This window comes from Protobothrops mucrosquamatus, unplaced genomic scaffold (assembly GCF_001527695.2).
Source record: "Protobothrops mucrosquamatus isolate PMUCROS unplaced genomic scaffold, P.Mucros_1.0 scaffold10, whole genome shotgun sequence".
NCBI lineage: Eukaryota > Metazoa > Chordata > Lepidosauria > Squamata > Viperidae > Protobothrops > Protobothrops mucrosquamatus.
Genome location: NW_015386397.1, coordinates 49,980 through 56,158, shown reverse-complemented (window position 1 = coordinate 56,158; position 6,179 = coordinate 49,980).

Below are 6,179 nucleotides of genomic sequence, written 5' to 3'. Positions count from 1 at the left end.
TAATGTATGAAGGAAGAAAAATGCAAATAAGAAATAATGGGGCAATAAGGATAAATACTCTAAAGAAGAATAAGGGGGAAAATGTAAATAATAGAAGATTACTGTTACGAAGTTGATGTTAAAATATATATTGTGTATATATGTGTATTATGTTTTGTTTTGTTTTGTTTGTCGGTTTAAATAATAAAAATTATAAAAATAAAAAATAAAAAATAAAAAAAGATTTAGGAACATACATTCTGGCTTTTTGTGAAAGTGAGACTCCTATATATTGACCTCAACAGTTTGGAGGACTACTACAATTGGGAGTGGAACTTCCATTGCTATACTTAATCAATTATTTAATTATGTAAGTTGCACCCAATTTTATGATCTTTTTTGCCATGGCCATTTTGTGAATCACCACAATTATTAAGTGAAACATGCAGTCATTAAGTAAATCCATTTTTCCCCAATGACTTTGTCAGGCTGGAAAGACGGCAAATATGACCACATAACCCCGGGAGTCTGTACCACCAAAAATTCATTCCAATTGCCAAAGGCCTGAATTTGGATCATGTAACCACAGGGACGTTGCAATGGCTGTAAGTGGGAGGACCAGTCGTAAATAATTTTTTCCACAGCATCATAACTTACAACCATTTATTTAGTGACTATTTGAAGTTGAAAACTACCAGTAGATGGCAATACTGTACCAAATTAATGCTTCCTGTAACTATTTCTGGAGGTTTTCAAGAAGAGACTAGACCAGACATGTCAAAATCGTGACATTACGTGATGTCGCCCGACATATTGGAGCTTTTTTCCCATTGCCGGCAATGGGGTGGGCACAGTTTCCTGGTGATGCGTGATGCGTCCGGCCTGTGGGCCGGCAGTTTGACACTCCTGAACTAGACCGTCATTTGTTCAGAATAGTATAGGGTCCCATGCTTGAGCAAGGGATTGTACTAGAAGACCCCCAAGGTCCCTTATAACCTTGTTATTCTATTTCTATGTTTACTGCTAGCTAATTGTTAGCCAGATTTTTGCAGTCCAACTATGGTAGCCTTAATTAAAGAAAATGGGTGCAAAGCAGGCATCAGTTGTCAGCCTTGCAAAGGTGAAAGAAAAGGAATTCAAATAAATTATTCATAAGCGTCTCTGATGAACATAATTTAAAGTCTTACAATACCCAGCAGATATACATTTCTTAAAACAAGTCCTTAGAAGCGGTACCGAAAATAGCTATTGCAGAAGCAGAATAAATTCAAGTTAGAATTTTATATGAGGTCAGTATGATAAGAAGCTCACAAGTTCTTTATACACAATCCATGCTACTTAGAGGAAACAGTTGAGGGAGACAATGTATTACTTCAGAACAAAATATTAAAGCACTTGAAAATATATGTTCACTACATTACTGTGGGAAATAATCTTGAAAGTAGTCCCAATGTAAGGTTTGTTTATGAAACACTGAAGAATATTAGGAGTAGTACTACTGGATCAAGCCAAAGACTAATCTATGGTCAGAGAATCCATCTACATTCCCAACTGTCCAAAAGTGAGATTAGCTCCATCCCTGTTAATGTTCTGGAAGTCCCTCAACACTTGGCCATGTCATCAGGCTGGGATCCTAGCGACATTCTAAGACGGCTCCATCATTGTGGTTAATACTATCTCCCATGCCTTGTTTTTTTATATATATTTTAATACAGTAATAATTCTTCTGTATTTTTATTAATGATTGATTAATGAAATAATAACTTTTTGTGAGATGGGTGGCTATTTAAATTAACTTTCTTTATATTCTGAATAATTTTGTATAACACTTTTCATGACTCGTTAACATATTTTTAATATATGTTGAAAAGTTCCAAGCAAAGTTCAGTACAGGACTGTAATCTTTTACCAGAGGGGAATTCTTCAATATCTTCTGATACTTTGAATGTGCTTTTTTGTGGGGGAGGGGGCCTTTTTCCAATTTTGTAGGGATGTGTGTGTATGTGAGGGAGTGGGCCTACTGTATATGCATGAATGGGACAATCAAAAATGGATGAGAAACTGACAGAAGGTCTCCCAACATCAAAAAATTATATCCTAACAAATATACCAATTCATTAAATTGGAATGATATTTTAAAGTCATGGCTTTCTGAGACTCCTGTATTTTAAAATTTGGGGACTGCAAAAATCAGATCATCATATGGCAGCAAAGAGTTTCGCGCCATGTATCGTACACATAAATACATCTAACCAATAAAACTACAAAATTATTTAATAAAATAGTCAAAATTGCAACTTGAAAGATTACGCGAATCTTGGTAAATGTCCCTTTGTTCATCCGGTAATCAAACCGGATGCTGATGAGTCCGTATCTCTAAGACTTCTGGGAAATGTAGTTTGGTCATTCAATGGCGCGAACAGTCAGAAACCGGCAATTGCAGGTAACGGGAGGAGGCGAGTAATTGAACCGAAAGCGGACAAATCGCAAAGAAAGGAAAAGAAAGAGGGAACTGTTTGAAATCGATCTTGGGAAATACAGAAACAGAGCTGAAAAGAATAGCTGATTAATATTTCTAATATTATAATGCTTAAAATACAGTTTTAAAACTTCATTTAGTATGTATTGTTGCACCATTATTGGTGTTTGTGTGGGGTGGAGGGAGAGGGTGTAATACAATATACGTTCAGTCAGCACATGAAAATTTTCTAGCATCGCGTTTTGTATTCCTAACAAAAAAGTATGTTAAATTTAGCCTACGCGTGTCTCATTGCATCTTAGGGCATTATGTTGCTTTATCCTCAAGAAATCTCTTCCTAGAAATCCTGGAAGCAGTTTGGGGAGGAGAGGGGCTAATGCAGACTTTTCAGGTTTGTCAGATCAGGGCTTCTGGAGACTGGAAATCACTGCGGTGGTGTACTGAAAGCACCAGAAGAATCAGGAAGTTCCTGGTGTGAAAGTTGTCCTTGAACTGTGATGCTTTAGGTATGCCATTCTGTGCGGGTTTTTTTTTCTCAAAACTGAAATTATTTGGGAAAATCACAAAGAGCAATTGTGAGTTGTGAGTTTTTTTAACTTTATTCTGAAGCTATCATAGAGGATAATGCAAGACCAAATAGGATAACAGATATAGTAGATGGCAGATGGTAATTTGAGCTTGGTTTTTGGCATCTTGGTTGCCCTAAGGCGGTATTTCTCAGCCTTGGCAATTTTAAGATGCTGGACTTAAATATCTGGAGAATTCTGGGAGTTGAAGTCCATTCATATGAGAACCAATGGCCTAGGGGAAGATCTGTAAACAGACAAAACAAAGCTGTTCCCTCCTGCTAATTCTCTAGCCTTGACATTTCTAGGTTTTTGGATGCTATTAGCCATAAAATATTTGTGAAATGGTTGGGTTTGGAAGTATTTAGCTTGTCAAATGACAGAATAACATTTTAAGATTTTTATTCTGTTCTGGAAAAATATGTTTATAGAGCCACAGCTAAAAATTTGTGAGGATTAAGCAAAATTCATACCAAGACTCTTGATCTCTAAATGCTCACTTTACACCATGTGTTTTCTTGCCTCACAAAATTTTGTGTAGGGGATAATATGGATTTAATAATATTCCACAGAGGTGAGGCAGCTATTGAAAATATCTGTTTCCAGGTCTGCTCTTCCGCGATCTGTCAAGTACTGAAGACATAGAGCAGGGCTTTTCAATCAGTGGTACGGGTACCACCTGTGGTACATTGGCACCTGGCAGGTGGTACGCAACCATCCTAGAAAAGTGGTAGCGGGGGAGGGAAATGAGAGTGATGCCGGGCGGGCAGGCAGGTGTCTTGCTCGGCTGTGCTTTGGGGGACACTTTTTTCAGTGCCATTGTGTTATGTGCTCCTGGCTACTTTTCTTCATGACCAGAAGCAAGCTCGCCTGACCAATTACCAGCCAAGACACAGTGAAGGCCTTTTGTTTCGTTTATTGCAATAAGCGGGGAGAGAAGCTATCAAAGCTTGGTTCTCTCCAAAGTTTTAACCCAAAATATCTCCTTCTTTTATTCATCCCTATCACCGGCCGCTACATCCCTCCTCTTTCCCCATTGGCTGAGGTACTATGAGGTTATACTCTTTCCGACCGCCTATACACATTTCCTGATAACATATTAAATCATATTCACATATACAATAAGAATAAGAAAAATTAGACATTTAAATTATTTTAAACTCAATAGATATTTATGTCCCCATTTTAAACAATAAGTTCTTTTCCTGCTTTTCAATTCAGTGTGCCTTTTCTCTTATCTTATTCAGCTTATTTTCCTGTTCTCCTATTCTCTGTCTTTCCTGGCTAGCCATTTCCTATATATTTTTATGGCTTCTCTTCTTCCTTGCTCAGACTCAGCTATTTTTGCCTACATATTTCCTTTACATCCTTTCTTTATGTTAACCTGTTCCTGACTCTCACCAATTGTAGGTTTAACTGACTCTGAAGATTTATCATATTGATGCCTATTTATCAATCCCCCCTGTATTTCTGTATACTCTGATGAATCTTCATTTTTGGCTATATTAGATAACATAATAACTTAGACATGTAGAAGAGGTCTCTACAAAAAGCGATGACTGGGGTTACAAAACCACGTTTTACTTATACAGCAGGGTAAACATTGGAGACAAACACAACACATAATACCTATCACAACTATAAACACTAGTCCTATAAATATTTGTTTTAACCATCCAAAATTGGGAAGCCAATTTGTTAACCAACTCCAATCACCTCACCCCACATATTTTCATACTTTTGTTCAGGAGCTTTGGCCACATTCCTGATTCCTTTTGCAATATCCATCACTGCTTCATGATTGTCATCTACCTTTAAATTCCACAATTTTTTTTACCTTTATTTCCCAGGCTGTTCTGGTGTGTTGTCTTCAGTAATATTAGCAGTAGAATCCACCCCTCATGATTATTACACAGTATTTCACATCCACAAATTGATCCACAAATACAACAATAATAACAGCTACAGCAATCACATTGACAATAACAAAAGATATACATTTACCACCTAATTATTACAATGTACAATTCTACGTTTTCAGTTTCTAATGGTATGACTTCTGTCTTAATTATTCATTTTATTTGTAACAAACCACTTTTACTTCTCTGATGAATCACCACCAACATTTTTGTTCTTCATCTGGGGTCACCTGAAATTCTAATAGAGATATTCAAAATAGGTAGGGGTTCTGGTAGGGGTTCTGGTCCACTACCCATTCAAGTCCTTTTAAACGTGGCTTTCAAGTCCTTTTAAACGTGGCTTTCAGTCCTTGTTCTGGAATAACCGCCCACCCTCTTTCAGGTCTAGTCACCACCTTTGCTCGTGTGTAGTGAGTCCAACCCGTCTCAGCCCTCCGGACAGCAGATTCAATATAAGGAACTTCCTTTCTTTGGTTGTAGAAGTTCCTCCTTCCATTTGCAAATCAGCACCCACTGTCCCGGCTGGATCTTATGGACTGGAAATTCCAAAGGAGTTGTTTGCGCCACCAAGCCTTCCTGTCAAAGCGAAGACAGAGACCCCAGTACTTGTTCTACATTTTGCTATTTGTCTCCCCCTTTGGGAGCCTTAACCCTTTATTAACCCCTTTACATATCGAACATCCCTCTGTAGCCCTTTGGGCTATCCCATACATTCCAAGGGTAGCATAGAATTTCAAATACATTTCAAATACATTTCAAATTGCAGCTCCCTTTAACCAATACAAAGTTCAGATTTTTTTACTACTGTCTGGACCATAGCAAGTTTAAATATTGTTGCTTCTACTACATGTCCATAATTGCCTGATCCTTAATCTTTCCTTTCCCAATTTGCATTCCTGGAGGTATATAGTTCAGAGTAAATCTGGTGGCTCCAGAATCCACAGAGTACACCCTTTCCTCCTCCAGGGATCCAACCTTTAAGGTTTATCAGGGGTTCCTAAAAAGCTGGACCAGAAAACAGATTAGTCCCCTGATACCCCTAATCCTCAAAATTCACCAAATTTGCTAGTTCTTTCCCCTCCTTCCTCTAAGGGCATTCATTTTCCCAGTTTCCTCCTTACAAAAGGCACAATTATTTATTTATTTATTTTTAGGGACTGGGGAAAATTTTTCTCCTAGGGATTTATATTCCCTGGTGCCAACTGGCTGTCCTCACCCCCAGCCTACCTTACTGAT